The sequence below is a fragment of the Lytechinus pictus genome, chromosome 1 (genome assembly GCF_037042905.1).
Source record: "Lytechinus pictus isolate F3 Inbred chromosome 1, Lp3.0, whole genome shotgun sequence".
NCBI lineage: Eukaryota > Metazoa > Echinodermata > Echinoidea > Temnopleuroida > Toxopneustidae > Lytechinus > Lytechinus pictus.
Genome location: NC_087245.1, coordinates 42994868 through 43012399, shown reverse-complemented (window position 1 = coordinate 43012399; position 17532 = coordinate 42994868). Strand labels below are relative to the sequence as shown.

At 37.1% G+C, this 17532-nt stretch overlaps 1 long non-coding RNA gene across 1 annotated transcript; it reads right to left on the bottom strand.

The window, feature by feature from the left end:
* Positions 1-11: 11 nt before the first annotated feature.
* On the bottom strand, positions 12-4642 carry LOC135155057 (uncharacterized). Its single transcript, XR_010294410.1, has 3 exons — positions 4561-4642; positions 1242-1311; positions 12-166 (listed from the first exon to the last, which is right to left on the bottom strand). It is a non-coding gene; the product is annotated as an uncharacterized LOC135155057 (long non-coding RNA).
* Positions 4643-17532: the final 12890 nt, after the last annotated feature.

The following is a 17532-nucleotide window of genomic DNA, read 5'->3' as shown; positions in this document are numbered from 1 at the left end:
AAATGACACAGTACAGCTCTAATTATCAATTGTTTTGCAGAGAAGGCTTATCTAATAACTGTTTCATAGGTAATTTCCACTTTTTGATTTTCCAATGACGGGGGGATGAGCTCTTTAGCAGTTGTTTCATTCACAAGACATAGACCAAGTTGGTCTATTTCATTATCTGCAAATTAAGTGGTGGAAATACACATTTGTATGACACAATCTTTAGAAAATGACACAGTACAGCTCTAATTATCAATCGTTTTGCAGAGAAGGCTTATCTAATAACTGTTTCATAGGTAATTTCCACTTTTTGATTTTCCAATGCAAGAGCTGTTACAACATAATAAACTAGACATCACTGAATGTGATTAATACCCCTGCCCGTCACGTCCCTTACTTATTGTCATAATATGCCATAACCATGGCAACACAGTTTCCGACCCATTCGAAAACTCTGTTTTGCCTATATATCTTCACCCCAAGACCAATAAGTGTGCCAAATCTCATGAGAATATGGTGAAAACCTGAGGAAGTATAGTTCAATCCGCAAGATTTTTACCCAATTTATTGCAATGATATGCCGACAGCGAGTTTCGAACACATTAAAAAAATGTGTCTTGTACATCTTCACCCAAAGATCAATGTGTGTGCCAATTCTCATGCACACTGGTCAAAAACTGAGGAAGTAGTTGGATGATTCGATCCACAAATGTTGCATTTTCTGTCCACGTTACGTACGTTCACCACTATGTCTATAAATGGCATAAAACACAATATTCAATAGAATTTAGGGCTAATGTTATCTCTTCTAATCAATATCAGGCCATTCAGTTGAAAAAAGGCAAGTTTTTATTGAACATTTATAATTTGACCTCCATATGTTTGTACACAGACTTTTGTCCAGCGTTACTACATACGCCCCCCCCCAAAAAAAAAAAAAATATCATCTTGTCAAAAATTATAATTGATTGCCTGTTTGAAGTATTTTTTGAGCCAAGTTATCTCTCATTGAAGTGTTCTTAAAGATTGTATTGTATTGGGGGGGGGGGGGGTATTGCACATTGGAAACATGAATTAATAACCTTACCTGATTCCTGAAAAGTACCCTTTTACTGTGGAAATGCCCATGTACATGTACCTATGTCATATGACCTGAAGATGTGGCACACGCAATAGTATTCATAACAAGCCTTGGGTCCTTGATTCATACACATGTATGGATTTTACATATGCTACAAAAGACGTATAGTTACCTTCAAAGTTCTGACTGAACCTTTCAAGGTCCCATTCTTTCAGTTTTTCTGTTACAAAATCGTCCATGATCTGCAATAGAATAAGAAAGAAAAAATTAATCTAGATTTACTATAAAAAAAAAAGTACAACAATCTAGGATTTACAGACATTCTGAGTACAGTACAGTAGTCTGAGATCATGACAAAGTTAAAAGAAAAAAAACTGTACAGAAGGTAGGCTAGTTTCTCACAGAAATTCTACATAATATTTCTGGCGTAAACCTAACCGCACTGGCCCGAACGCGTAGCATTAGCAAATGGACGAAGTTGAAATAAGTCTTTATTCGGAAGGTCTCTAGACACACCCCCCCCCCCCAAAAAAAAAAAAAGATGCTGTGGTCATGGTGGTAGTAGATGAGATATGCTTACAATTTTTCACGGATAAATCAGTTTCCAGATTTCAGAATCAAAGAGCAAAAAATGACATTTTCTTGCTAGGCAATTCAGCAGCCATCGCACTTTCCTACATGTTGTACACAACAAACTGCCATGCAAGTCTTCAGGGCGGCCGGTGGGGTTTATTGTAAGCCTGTCCTGGCAGACCCCTGTGCTAGGGTTTTTTTTAAGTGTACTATACAATCAAAAAAATTTCAGATCATTTTAATTTATAAACTTCAAATACCGGTATCACTATTCACTATATACCAATGTTTGTTTTTGATGTCTTACACTCACAGACACAACTAGATCTATAGGGTGTACAAATGATCAAATCGTAGAAAATCGCATAACTAAAAAAAATTAATAAACCCCTCCTCCTCACCTCAATAATCCCAGCTCATGTTCTAAATTATAGGTTGTTATCTAACTGCGCCAGCCCGAACGCTACGTGTTCGGGCTGTGGAGACTCGGCGCAGTAAATAGTCTACTCTTGGGTCGAATAATGTGCCTCACCCGAACAGAGTTTTCTGAAAAACTTAGGAAAATTTGACAGTAAAATTAAGCAAGTACATGTAGTTAAAAGATTTTGTACCTCACCAGGCACAAAAGTATTTTATCTTCTATGATCCAAGAGTTACGGGAAGCTGAAGAAAGCTCATTTTATGCGACCATATCGCTCATTCTTGAAATTTTTCTTGAGTTGCAATGTACTCTGCACTAGTGCATTGCAACTACGAGAAAAAACGATATGGTCAAATTAAAAAGAGCACTCTTCCTGTAAAGTGTAATTCTTGGATCATAGAAGATAAAATGTTCGTGCCTGTATGATATCTTATAACTACTTACTCTCAAATTTTCCTCAGTTTTTCAGAAAACCGTGTTCGAGTGAGGCACATTACTCAACCCAAGACTTTAGTTGCTATTTTGCTAACTTCAGTGCGCAGTTCTTCCGTAACACAGAATGTTACGTTAGTCGTTGATGCCGCAGAATGAACAGCTGAAGTTAGAAACATTAAATAATTTAGACCCCTAAAACCCTTATATTACAATGATACAAAGAAATGTAGTTGGAACAATAAATTCACCGTTTAGTTTGATTTTTTGACGAGTTTTGGGCGCTAGTGCGGTTTTGCACCGGGCCTGACAGAATAAACCTCACAGTCACACACGCACACCACCACCCTAGGCCTAGATTAGCACTAGCAGCATATAGCAGCGCGGCTTATTTAGTTAGCTCACATGCGGTGCGAAACCGCACTAGCGCCGAGTTTTGCTTGTCGATGCTCCACCATGATCAACATTACACCAATTACCACAGGTGGGACTGAAGTCACGAAACTGCTTAGCACGATTACAAGGACCACTCAGAGTCAGACTCACTAGCTCAGAGGCTCAGAGCTAATAATTTCACATCTAACGTTAGGCCTATCTTAGTCTTAGATCTACCTCAAAATCACTTGTAGTTGTAACTGTAAGTCTCCACGACCACGTCATGTCAATTGTCATCAGCCACGATAGCCACGCAATGAGTACAATAATGCATATTCTGCCCCCGGATTCTGCCTAAGACTAGTCGACTAAGTTAGGCCTAGCCTAGGCTAAGTAAGTTAGGCTAGGCCTAGCTAGGGTAGGCCTAACAAGACATGATGGGGTGTCCAAACTTCGCGGACTTTTCAAAAATATTCATCAGGCTTAAATTTGTTCACAAAATATTCACAATTCATACAAAACCAATTCAATAAATAGTTACCAAATTGACGGCAAGATCGTAAACTATAAAATCATGGACGAAAATGTAAAGTAGGCCTAGGTCAACTTAGGGGTTTCGCCGGTATCGCGATCTCAAAATCCTAGGACCTAGGCTAGCTAGCTTTATAAAATAGCTGTATTATTTCAAGCATCGCGATTGGTCAATACGCGTCACATGACATCCAACTTTTTTTGTGCACTGCACGGTAGTGCAAAAGGTGTGCAACGAAAATTGACATTGCACGCTCGAGCAAACCAGTGCGGTAGAAGTCCAACAAAACTGTACTGTAACTTTTTAAAAAATTGTTTCTGTGTTGCTATTTTATAAAACAAATAATGCACTTGATCTGTCGTGCGTAAAAGTAAATGCAGAGAAAGCTCGGTTTCTTCAGATGGAGCACACTGGGCACTCGCCGCAAGCGGCTCGTGCACAGTGCGACTCCTATCTAAAGAAACCTCGCGTGCTCTGCATTTCCACTAACGCACTCGGCTGCATGCATTATTTGTATAATATTATAAGCTAGGCCCGGCTATGGCGAATGCGCGCTGTGCTGGAAAACCGTTCTGAATAAGTGTGACCTAACTTCGCGGACCAAAGTTGTTTTGGAGATTTAAATAAAAACTCAAGCTCAAAAGGTGAAATATTTGTATCAGATTGACGGCAAAATGTTATAGAATATGTTAGTACCACATTTAACTCACATTCTTGATGAATTCTGCTTGCAAAATGGTGATAATATCGTGATGCTTGTTGAGAATATCAGATTTTTTTTTCAAATCAAAACGGGCGCTAACGGTGACAATTTTGCCGATCTTTTGTCAATATTTTCACGAATACTGAACTCATCCTAAAGAAACTTACACCAAAGGGTAATTTTAGGTCGCTTTTCACGTTTATGATGTCAGATTTTAAGAATATTGGCTAGTTTTTTAGATAATGACCGTCCGCGAAGTATGGACACACGCGAAGTTTGGACTCACTGACACTGTGATCGGGTACATCTAATTGATTTGATTTTGGGGCATACAATTGCGGTGAAATTAGAGGGGTATTTACACTGCACAAATGCTAAATTAGTTAAGCATCCAATTTTGTTGAAAACTGTAAACGGATCTTAAAAAACAAAGAAGATTAAATTCGATTTCTTACCAGAAAATGTTGACCTCCGCCCGGCCGGCCGCGTATCTTAGTCCAGAATTTGAGAGACGCCGCTAGCTTCGTACGTCACCACTACTTTCCACCAATGAAACTGACGATAATTTGTGACGTCATTTGATTCCCCGATCTATTCAAAATCCTTGGAACTTTGTATGTCAGCGTGAATATAATCTCTTTAAGATGACTTGTAATCTATTAAAAATGACGAGTTTCGGATTAAGAAAATATTGAATAGCTGTTCTATTCATAAAAATGAATCGGCTGTCATGAGAGTGTAGGACTATTGTTTTTTGTTAATTACAAGAATCTTTCGTATTTTTAACAGACGTTGTGACTTTTTCACAGACTTGGTTTGTAAAAACGAAAAACCAGTTCAAAACTTGTCATCTTACAGGAACTTTTCTCAAATAACTGAAAGGGTGTGTTGGCTCAGTTGGTAGAGCGTCCGTCTCACAACCGGGAGGTCGGGGGTTCAAACCCCGGCCGCGTCAGACCAAAAGACGTTAAAAGATGGGAGTTGCTGCTACCCTGTTTGGCGTTCAACGATTAAAGGGATAGAGCCTCGTCGATCTGGCGCTGCACAGCGGCTGCCGGGCCCACGATCAATTGGGCAAAGCAAATTTTCGGAGTATTTCATTTCATGTCTATTTCGAACAATAAATTATGGATTTATCATCATTATTATCATTATAACGGCATATACTGCTTTTGTTAAATTTCAATATGTCGTATTTTAACAGACATTGTGATTTTTTTCACAGACTTGGGTTGTAAAAACGAAAAACCAGTTCAAAACTTGTCATCTTTACAGGAATTTTTCTCAAATTACTGAAGGGGTGTATTTTAACGGCATATACTGCTTTTGTTGAATTTCAATGATATGTCGTATTTTAACAGATTTTGTGTTTTTTCACAGACTTGGGTTGTAAAAACGAAAAACCAGTTCAAAACTTGTCATCTCACAGGAACTTTTTTCAAATAACTGAAAGGATGTATTTTTACGGCCTGTAAGCCTACTGTTTTTGTTAAATTACAAGAATACGGTCGTACATGTATTTTAACATACATTATGACTTTTAAACAGACCCGGGTTGTAAAAACGAAAAACCAGTTTAAAACTTGTCATCTTACAGGAAATTTTCTGAAATGACTAAAAGGGTGTATTTTTACGGCCTATACTGTTTTTGTTGAATTACAAGAATCTGTCCTATTTTAACAGACATTGTGACTTTTTAACAGACTTGGGATGTAAAAATGAAAAACCGGTTAAAAAATTGTCATCTTACAGGAAATTTTCTGAAATGACTAAAAGGGTGTATTTTTACGGCCTATACTGTTTTTGTTGAATTACAAGAATCTGCCGTATTTTAACATACGTTGTGACTTTTTCACAGACCTGGGATGTAAAAACGAAAAACCAGTTCAAAACTTGTCATCTTTACAGGAATTTTTCTCAAATTACTGAAGGGGTGTATTTTAACGGCATATACTGCTTTTGTTGAATTTCAATGATATGTCGTATTTTAACAGATTTTGTGTTTTTTCACAGACTTGGGTTGTAAAAACGAAAAACCAGTTCAAAACTTGTCATCTCACAGGAACTTTTTTCAAATAACTGAAAGGATGTATTTTTACGGCCTGTAAGCCTACTGTTTTTGTTAAATTACAAGAATACGGTCGTACATGTATTTTAACATACATTATGACTTTTAAACAGACCCGGGTTGTAAAAACGAAAAACCAGTTTAAAACTTGTCATCTTACAGGAAATTTTCTGAAATGACTAAAAGGGTGTATTTTTACGGCCTATACTGTTTTTGTTGAATTACAAGAATCTGTCCTATTTTAACAGACATTGTGACTTTTTAACAGACTTGGGATGTAAAAATGAAAAACCGGTTAAAAAATTGTCATCTTACAGGAAATTTTCTGAAATGACTAAAAGGGTGTATTTTTACGGCCTATACTGTTTTTGTTGAATTACAAGAATCTGCCGTATTTTAACATACGTTGTGACTTTTTCACAGACCTGGGATGTAAAAACGAAAAACCAGTTCCAAAATTGTCATCTTACAGGAACTTTTCTCAAATTACTAAACTTGCAGTATTTTAACGGCATAATTGCATTTGTTAACTCCGAGAAACTGTGGTAGTTTAACAGATATTGTGTATTCTTACAGACTTGGGTAGTAAAAAGAAGGAAACTGTTAACTTACCGAAATAATTTTGTTAAATAGAAGAAAATTCAATTTATTACAGGAAAATCTATGTAAATTAAAACGGAACAATGTAAACAATTTGTCATTAACAGGATAACGTGTTAAAAATGCGAAAATGTTTTTTTAACAGTATTTTATGTAGGGCGATTGTAAATATATGCTGATTTCCTGTAAATCAACAAACTTGCTGTTGTTTTACAGGAAAAGGACAGTAAACTTTAAATAACGGCAATAAGTTGTAATTTTAAGGGCCAAAAAACCTGTAGTTTTACAGCTATTTTTTACAGTGTAGTTACTGTTCTGTAGACTTGCATGTATCCTTGCACAGTGCAGTAGAATCTAACTTATTCTAGATCTAGTCTCTAACGTTAGATCTAATTCAAGGACAGTATGCCTAGGGCCAGGTCTAACTCCGGGATAGATATAGATCTAGGCCTAGAGTCTAGACACCTAATTCTTTTTGTTGCATGTTTGAGGCTTGGCGAATAAAATCAATCAGCTTACGGTCTAACTTAGTAACGTCAATCTTGTGACAGCGCTAGCTGGCTGTGCCTACATACCGCGTACGGTACAGTTAACTCGTCAGGTCTCAATCACTCAGAAACAGTCTCACGCTAGCCTAGCTGTAGTGTTACTGTTTTTTGTTAGTTTACTGTAGGCCTAATTGTTGTAGTTAGTCATCATTCACAGTTCACCAGATCCAATTAATACTAGTATAATCTTACCTTTAAAAGTTTCAAGATAATTTTCAAGTCCCCATTCCAAGAGTTTTTCTTCGACGAAGTCGTCCATTGCAAACCGAACCCGATCTGAACGTAGCTAGCCTATGATGTCACGTGACTCTCACTCATGTTGAAGCTACACGTGGTCTGACCAATACATTGGTTGTTAATAACCAATATTTCTTGACCATTTCAAATTGTTAATAGATAACCAATGATATTGGTACAATTTGACCAAAACATATTGGTTGAAAATAACCAATATGGTGTTGACCAACAGGATTGGTCGTTTTTTGACCAATCCTTTTTTAGAGTGTAGAGGTGGACAAGTTCGCCGGCGAACTTCACCGGTGAAGTTCTCCTCGCATACATTCGTAATTCCGAAGCTTCGTTATTCCGAAGCTTTGGATATTCCGAAGGTTCGTTATTCCGAAGGTTCGTATTTCCGAAGGTTCGTTAGTCCGAAAACGAAGTGAGGTTCGTAATTCCGAAGGTTCGTTTATCCGAAAACGAAATGAGGTTCGAAATTCCGAACGTTCGTTAGTCCGAAAACGAAATGATTAACGAACCTTATTTCATTTTTGGACTAACGAACCTTCGGAATAACGAACCTTATTTCGTTTTCGGATTATCGATCCTTCGGAATATCGAACCTTCGGAATAACGCCACAAATGTTCGGATGAACGAACCCTTTAACGTTTTCGGATTAACGAACATCGAGGTACATGTATAGGCAATTTACGTGTTTCGGAATTACGAATTATATACGAACCTTCGGAATTACGAAGTGTAACCGTTCTCCTGTGTACCTTTCATACTGGACACTTTCCCCTTCGCTGGCGAAGTTCGCCGGTGAAAAGCGCAATATGAAAGGGGTATAGGTTATAACACTGATAACGCAAGTGTCATGGTAGAAAAATACGTAGGTGTAGCCACACACATAAAAAATGAGCAACATTGTAAACTTATATGCAATTAACTGCTCATGTCATCTGACCATTTGGATGAAAAAAAAAATTATACAAACATAAAGATTTTTGCAGCCTTCAATAAATTAATCTAAGCATGAGAATTGTGTTTCCTTGGCCTTCAAATGGCTGATATCTAGTCACTTCAGGGGGACGCCTAACCCTGTCGGGTTTTCATTCATTTTCTCATTGACTACATTTCAAAGTGCAAGAATACGTTTATACAGTCTGACCTCTCTTATCCGACCTCCCTTTATCCAGATCTCTCTATTACCCAGACATGATTTTTTGCACATGTATGCACATGTTGCACTTGTTTTGCATGCTTCCTGCACATGCAGCTACCATTGGGTCTTGAGCTACTATACTTGGTTTCTCATATCCGGCCAAATCCTTTGTTCGGATAAGCCGCAGTCCTAACGTTTCCGGACAAGAGACTGAGGTAAGACTGTATATGCGCTTTTTTCCCTTTTTGAAGGCTGCTGCAAAGCTCCTCCTGTTGGGCATTACGTCTTTGCATCTTAACATACTCCATTATCATCAGTGATAATTCTGGGGTCCATTTTTTTGTCAGTGCCTCTGCACTTTCCTCTCCATACATTCTCCGAAAATCCGCATCAATCTATACATACAATAAAGGGAAAGCAGTATTAGCGAATATTCCTAATAAAGCAAAATATCTGGTGGAATACAAGATTAGCAAGTCGTTGATGAAAAACCAAACATTGAATGCAGAGAAATAAAATCATAAGATGTACAGATAGCCCACATACTAAATTCTAGTATAGGACAAAGATAGATTTTCAATTCAGGTTGGTGGAGCTTAGAGATACTGCTTTTTGAACAACACTTCTTCCTTCATTAATGACAGTATTCTACTGACACCAACATATTCATGCATGGAGCAGTAGTTTGACATGTAGCACTGAACTACATCACTTTAATAAGCGATTGACTGATTCATTGGAAAGCAAGCTCAGTGAGATATCAAATTTTATTGCTCTTAGTCTTGTCAAATTGGAAGACAGCTTATAATAATTATTGGGGACAAACTATCATTGCCATGGCCACCTTTTGCATGGGTCCGCTACCTTCAGTTGCCTCGCCTTGCCTTGTTGCATGGGCATAAAAGTGGCCCCAAATTTGTCTTGGCGAATGACAGTTCATTGCTTCACCCTAGCCTTGATAATATATAAAGCAGTAAAAGTTGTAAAACCGAAACCTTACCAATCAATCGATCCATTCTCCCACCAGGCATTTCCAAATATTTTGCTAACTGCGCCACTGTGGGGAAACCTACCTTACCTCTAGAAAAGAATTCCTTCTGTATGTTTGCTTGTTCTATTGTAAGACAAGGTAATTGCCAATATGTGTCTCGCCCATTAGCGCAGGACAAATATTTTTTTAAATTCTCAAAAGTTCCTTGACAATGCCTATGACATTTGACCCTGTGGTGACCTTCAACTCCCCAAGGGACATTACCATCCAAGTTTGATCACAAGCATACATATGGATCAAAAGTTTTGAGCCATAATCAAAATGCGCCCTAAAAACTTGACATTGGCCCCTAAGTTAGTTTGCCCCTAAAAGTTGGTTGACCCTTGCCTGTGACCTTTGACCTGGTGGTGACCTCAAGTCCAATAGCGGCATTATCCATCCCAGTTTGGACACAATCAGACATATAAATCAAAAGTTATGGGCAATAAAAGAAACATACTGTAAAAAAGCTTTGAACCCTGCCTGTGAGCTTTGACCTTTAAGCGACCTCCATGTTTGGTAAAATGTGAAATTTTGCATAAACACTCTCCCCTCCAAGTTTGTTTTGAAATTGAAGCCCCAAGTACAAAGTTATAAAACCCAAGTTTTTGTAGCGTTATGGACAGACGGGTGGATCTACAGCTGCCGCAGATGATCCATACGTCTCCCCTTACCTCCAGTGATCTCGACAAAAATACATAATCTTATTTCATTTTAGAGGGAATAGCGCTGCTCATTTCAATTATTGCAACATTCAGACAAAATACATACCATTCCAGGACTGTCAAGCAGTCGTGGGCATGTCTGCAAGAGGGTCCCAAGTAAAGTGTTCTCGGAATGGATTATGTTCAGTTGTATCTGGGAAGTGGCAGCCATGCATTCCTGAACAGTTTTCTGCGGTTCAACGTTGTGCTGCAACCGCCTGCACATTTCAGCAGCTCTTTCTTCTGAAATTGGTGGATCTGCTCACCAAAAAAGGAGGAATCAACTATTTCTGAAGCCAATATCAGATGAAGTGCAAGATACAATCCTCATTTCATACATGGGAAACTCTAAAACAATTCTCCATGTAAAAAATATAATGCAGAAATTTTATATTTTTGATCCATCAAACCTTTATAGGTGGTATGTGTGTATTAAGGTGTGTGTGTGTGTGTGCGTGTATGTATGACTGTGATCCCAAGAGAGCGGCTCATAACACATATATTAAAAGCAAATATATACTAGTAAATTATTCACTTGCTTTATTCCGTCTATGTAGATTACATGTTTGCCTGTAGGGCCTAGCAATTTCAATGTAAAAGACAAACTATATATATTTTTGTTCTTTGAAAGTGTACTTTTAAAAGTCATGTCCACTCCAACAACTAATTGATTTGAGAGAATCGAGAAAATCAGATATATATAAGCTGCATTTTCAAATATTTGTATATTCATATATCACATAAATTGTGTAGATTCGGATCAGTGGTAGGTAAAAAAAAGTTCTGACGTCACTTCAGCGACTAATTGCATTTTATTCATAGGGGTGATGCTAGCTTTGTATTTATATTGTGACATAAACAAACCCCTTTCACAAAGCTGCTCGTAATTTACGAACGACTGGTGATCCTTTCTTGTGGTAAATGATGTTCACTATATGTTCATTGGTGATTACTTTAGCGCATAAGAAAGGTTCACCAATCGTTCTTAACTTACGAAGAGCTTCATGAAACACCCACCAGAGCTGTAGCAAGCACTGCGAGTTCATCATAAAGCCAGTGCACACTCTGAATTATGATGAAGTCAGGATCCAACATTGAAAGAGGGAATCCCTCTTTTTCTCAAAGCTAGCGTAGATGAACTGACTCCCGATTTCCCTAACCAATTGCCAATCCCCCAGGTTATCCTTATCCCTCTACGGTGGCTTTGGGAAAAAACGCTTCCCTCTTTCAACGTACAATCTAGACCAACTCTGATGGCGAATCTGCATATACTATACATTTACAGATACAGATATATTGTGGGTGTTAAATAGAGATTATTCGTAAGTTACGGGAGACTATACGAACAAATTAAGATCTTTTCTTACTAACGTATTCAACACCAATGGAAATTTGGTGCACTTAATAACCACAAGATAGGATACCAGTCGCTCGTAACTTATGAACAGCTTTCTGAAACACCCACCAGGGGCTTGTTGCATATAGAAAAACCTTGTCATTTTTTTTACCAGACTGTCATAATTTGTTTCCAAGTGTTTGTTAATTTGTCAGTGTTTTTTCTTGGCAAAAAAATTAAACAACATGCCCTGGGTCTTTTGTGTTGATAACACCCCTCCCCCGGAGCTTGTTGACAATGTCCCCCCCCCCCTCCCGCGCTTTGCGCTTCGGGCAAATTGTAATCTATTGAAGTATACTCTGTCAGAGAAATGTAATGTTCAACATCTGGGTAGTTACTCTATATGTGTAATATCATATATGTGAGTTATTGTTCACAAAAAAAAGGGGGGGGGGAATGAATAGTCGTTTCAAACTGTACATGTAGAATGTATGTCTATATCTATATGGATCAGACGTTTTATCCCTTTCAAATTGGGATACTATTGTTAAATTCATAATATAAGCGATGCTATTATACATAATTATAATCCACACCATGCAGGCCATATACACAGTGCATTTGGAACAGTTCTAACACACCCGATGCATAACCGAGGGCGTTTTGGACAGTTTCAAATGCAACAAGTGGGGGTAGTAATTGTTTTAGGAAAATGAGGTGCATTATAAGATGTTTCACAAGACAGTTATATGGATCATTGTTATTCAACAATCTATCAAGATTTCAAAACCACTACTGGTCCTTATTTCTCCTGATTGCAATCTTCGCATCAGGGCAAATGAATGACTGGTCATGTGTGCTTTTGCAAGCACTAATAGCGAGTTTTTGCAATTGAAACAGGGACGGATTCTACAACAGTAAATTTATTGAAAATGTCTGTCAAATCACAATTAACATGTGAGAGGACTTTGTCGAAAATTGGTGAACCGACAGCTTGTCCAAAGTATCGCAGCTGATGAGAAAATGGAATGTCGTTTGTCCAGAGTCACGGACAATAGTGATGTTTAGATTAACAAATTTTCGACAAAGACTGCTTGTCATGAAGTGCTTTTGATAATAGATTCTCTATGCTCCAGAAAGTGTCTGCATAGTGGTTGTGGAAACTCCTTAATATCATTAGAATCCACTATTTCATCTAATAATATATTCATTACAGTGCCATTATTCTTTTTCATATTTTTAACTAGTATGAGTATTCATTTTTAGTTTATTACAATTAGAATCATGTTCTCTGTAAATATTACCTTGTCATTTGTATATTTGGTGCTTGGTAATTTTGCATTAATGTCAATTGTAATATTGTGAAATGCCAGCAGTGATATTAGACCTCTTGAGCCTGTCCAAAAATCACTGTTTGCATCTGCAAACAAGGCTTTTAATGTGAATTATACCAATTGTACCGATGAAACTCATCGGGTGGTATTCTGATAATTAAAACGAAATGTTATTCTCATAACATGTTATTCTCCATATTCATGAGTAAAATAAATACCAATTTGTAATAAAAATGATTATATATTCGTGTCATCACATATTCACATTCATGCCACTTCATGACACACGTTTTGGACAATTTTTCGCTGAAAGATTCATGACATTTAAACTTTACTTGGTGCAGGGATTCCGTTCGACGTGTTCCATGTGCGCAATTAAACCAGGGCTATAATAAAACCACCCACAGTTTTTGCCTTTATAGACTGAAGCTCGAGCATTGTAGATCTTCAAACCAAAACACGGGTATTGACATTCGTAGAGTCAAGACCCACTTTCACTCTAAATCAGGGTCTGTGCTTGCGTACCATATTCAATATGTACATTATGTATTTCGAGAGTGGGAAAGGGAGTTTGAAATTACGATGATATATACTATGAATGCTATAAAAATAAAATGCCATTTTGAAGGGAAAATGTGTCATGTGATTTCCATTTTTTGTGGTAAAATTGTAATTTTTGTTCCAATTACCGGAAGTTTGTCATGGGTATTTTTTGCTCTGTATGTGTGGGTGTGTGTGTGTATTTGTATCGAGATAGATAAACAGAGAGTGGTGAGATTGGGATGTTTGTGTACGAACATCTATGCTTCGAAGGGAGAGTGCACTGTACAAAAAATAAAATAGGTAAAATTGTTACCAGCACGAAGGTAATTATGTGTCCAACCAATTTGGGGCAGTGTTTTACCCAAAGCGGAAGCATATTGTCCTGTAAGGTTAAAAAAAAGCAGCAATTAACTTTAGAATGGGCAAAACTTTCATCACATTGGATACATAAAAATGCCCATAAGATATGCCCTATATGTTGGTTGGACTCATAATTACCCCCATGGAGCATTTTCACCCAATATTTTTAGAGTGTGTATGTGGATAGAGCAAAGCGGGTGTATGCTAGGGAGAGGGAAGGTGAAATATTCGGGAGGAGATAGAGAAGAATAGAAAAAATACACGATTAAAAGCATGAACCTTCCACATCAATTCTATGTTTTGTTACTCTATTCCTTACAATTATCTGCTTATAGTTCTATCTAGGGTTACACTTCGTAATTCCGAAGATTCGTTATACCGAAGGTTCGTTATTCCGAAGGTTCGTAATTCCGAAACACGTAAATTGCCTATACCTCGATGTTCGTTAATCTGAAAACGAAAAAGGGTTCGTTACACCGAACATTTGTGGCGTTATTCCGAAGATTCGTTATTCCTAAGGTTCGTTAGTCCGAAAACGAAATAAGGTTCGTTATTCCGAAGGTTCGATAATCCAAAAACGAAATAGGATTTGTTGTTCCGAAGGTTCGATAATCCGCATACGAAATAAGGTTCGTTAATCCGAAAACGAAATAGGGTTCGTTGTTCCGAAGGTTCGATAATCCGAAAACAAAATAAGGTTCTTTATTCCGATGGTTCGTTAATCCGAAAAATGAAATAATCGGTGGCGAAGCCGGGAAAACCGGAAGGGTCATCGTGGTGGAGGGGGGGATACCGTTGCTGTTCAGTTGTTATGAGGAAGGGGGGCAAAAAGAAGAGCGGCGGAGCAAAGTAGAGTAATTGAGTAAAGCAAAGCCTTTTTTAAGTGATTTATGATTATGGTAAGATATATATATAGGCTTTATTTTTCACGAGAGAGTGTAACGAGCGAGCGGTTTGGAACAATTGTCAAAGCTGATGTTTTAAAACTAGTTTCGTTTTTTTTTGTCAACTGTCAATATGGCATCCTTGGAAGGTGTTGCGAGCATGAACCGCAAGCTCAAACTTTTTGACATTTCAATAAGAAATGACAATTAAACATTTTGAGCAGTTTTTGCAACCATTAAAAAGATGTGCAAATAACTGAAAAATTAACACGAGTGCGAAGTGCGAGCTGAAATATACTGACAAGAAAAGGAACCTGTTAAGGACTGCGTTTAGTGACTCATGATTAAGATACATCGAATAATGCGAATGCGAAGCGTAAGCTAAAAATATATTCCAGCCTAAAAACTGGACATTCTAAGCCTTTTTATAACCGCAAACGGTGACTGATAACAATTGTTAAAAAAAGAAGGAAATACATAAGAATTAAAAAAATCAATAAAATAAAGGAAGAAAAGAAATTTATTATATGTTTGCAATTTGTTTGTGGATATTTGTCCGAAATCTAAAAATGTATACTTTCACCGAATATAAGCATTCTACTAGCTATATAAATTGAGTTAAAGGCAAAAATATACACAAAAACCCAAATTTCATAAGCTAATTTGCATAATTGACAAAAAAAAAACAAAAAAAAAATTTGGGTCAAATTGACACCCCCAGTATATCCTGGTCTGAAAAGGCCCAGTTAACATAGGGTTAAATGGATGGTATCAATAACGATGATTGATGCTATATTAATGCTGATAATAATAGTAGGAACATATAAGGGCAATGATAGCAATAATATACAATATAGGAACAACATCTTAAATAACAAAGTTTGAAGAAAACTTGAAATAATGACGAACGAGAGTGTCGCTAAGGCGAGCACGTAATATGCCCGCCTGTAACGCGGAAAACGGAGTTATTGGTCAAGCAAGAAAATTGGAATATGGCGAATTCACCTTTGACCTTCTGACTGCAAAATCAATAGAATTCCTGGGATCCATGCTAGTATCATACACACCAAATTATATGAGCTTAGAAAATCTCGTTAACAAGAACTTCAGAAGGGTAAGATGAAAACATGGCACTGTGACTTTGACCTTTTGACCTCAAAATCAATAGGCTTCCTGGGATCCATGCTATTATAATATACACCAAATTGTATGAGCCGAGGTTCGGTTAAACTGAAATTATCGTGTTTACAAAGACTTCAGAAGGGTAAGATGAAAACATGTCACTGTGACCTTGACCTTTGACCTTAAAATCAATAGGTTTCCTGGGATCCATACTAGTTACATACACACCAAATTATGTGAGCCTAGGTTAAGTTAAACTGAAGTTATCGTGTTTACAAGGACTAAAGAAGGGTAAGATGAAACATGTCACTGTGACCTTGATATTTGACCTATTGACCTCAAAATCGATAGGCTTCCTGGGATTCATGCTAGTATCATACACAACAAATTATATGAGGCTAGGCTAAGTTAAACTGAAGTTATCGCGTTTACAAGGAAAAGTTAACGGACGGACGGACAGACGGACACCGAGCGTGATACCATAATAGTCCAGGGTAGGCCCCATAAAAAATGACCAAACCTTGTTTTTTCATATATACAATATTTTTTGATGGTTTCTTGTCAATTCGAGGGTGCTGATTACGAATCTGAATGATGCCACTCGTGTAACCTTGAGCATTTTCTGCAAATTGGCAATATCCAAAATGGCCGCCAAAATGTGCAAATTACCCATGAAAATCATAAAAATGCCCGCAAATTGGTTATAAAATGTATGTATTTGTGTTGCAGGAGTGAAATACTCTCTGAAAAAAAAAAGTTTTTTGACGAAAAAATAGACCTCTGTATTCTATATTATGTACAATATGAATGGGGAAAACCAAACTTCACAAAAATGAGCACTAAATTCAAGTAATTGTGATTTTTAGTTAAATGATGGATGAAAACATGATTGCTAACAAAATGTATCATTTGTTATGTCATGTATTTAATAAATGAAGCATTTTAATATTCAAAAAGCCACCAAATGTCCTGACAGTATTATGTACAATGTTAATGGGGACAAAAGAAAATCACAAGAGTGAGTACTAAAATGCATATTACTAGTATTAAGATAAGCGAGTGGAATACTGGCCAAAAACATCATTTTTAACGAAATGTAAATGCAATTTATGTGATAATTGCTGTATTTAAAATTCAAAATGGCCGCCATAGGCCCATTATAAATGTACAATGCGATTGGAGAAATTAATTTTCACAAGAGTAAGAACTATAAAATGCATGTATTTGTGATCACCGAGTAAAATAATGCCTGAAGACATGTTTTCTAGCGAAACATATCATTTATTTTGTCATGCATGAGATAAATGCTGTATTGTGAAATTCAAAATGGCCCCTGTAGGCCCTTACAGTATTATCTACAATGTAATCGGAGACATGTAATTTTGTAAGAATTTGGATTTACTTGACTATGAAATCCATAAGATCCTGTTGTATGATAAGACATTATTTGAAAACATGATTTTTATGAAATATAGCATTTCTTCTGCCATGTAAGTGATAAATACTGTATTTT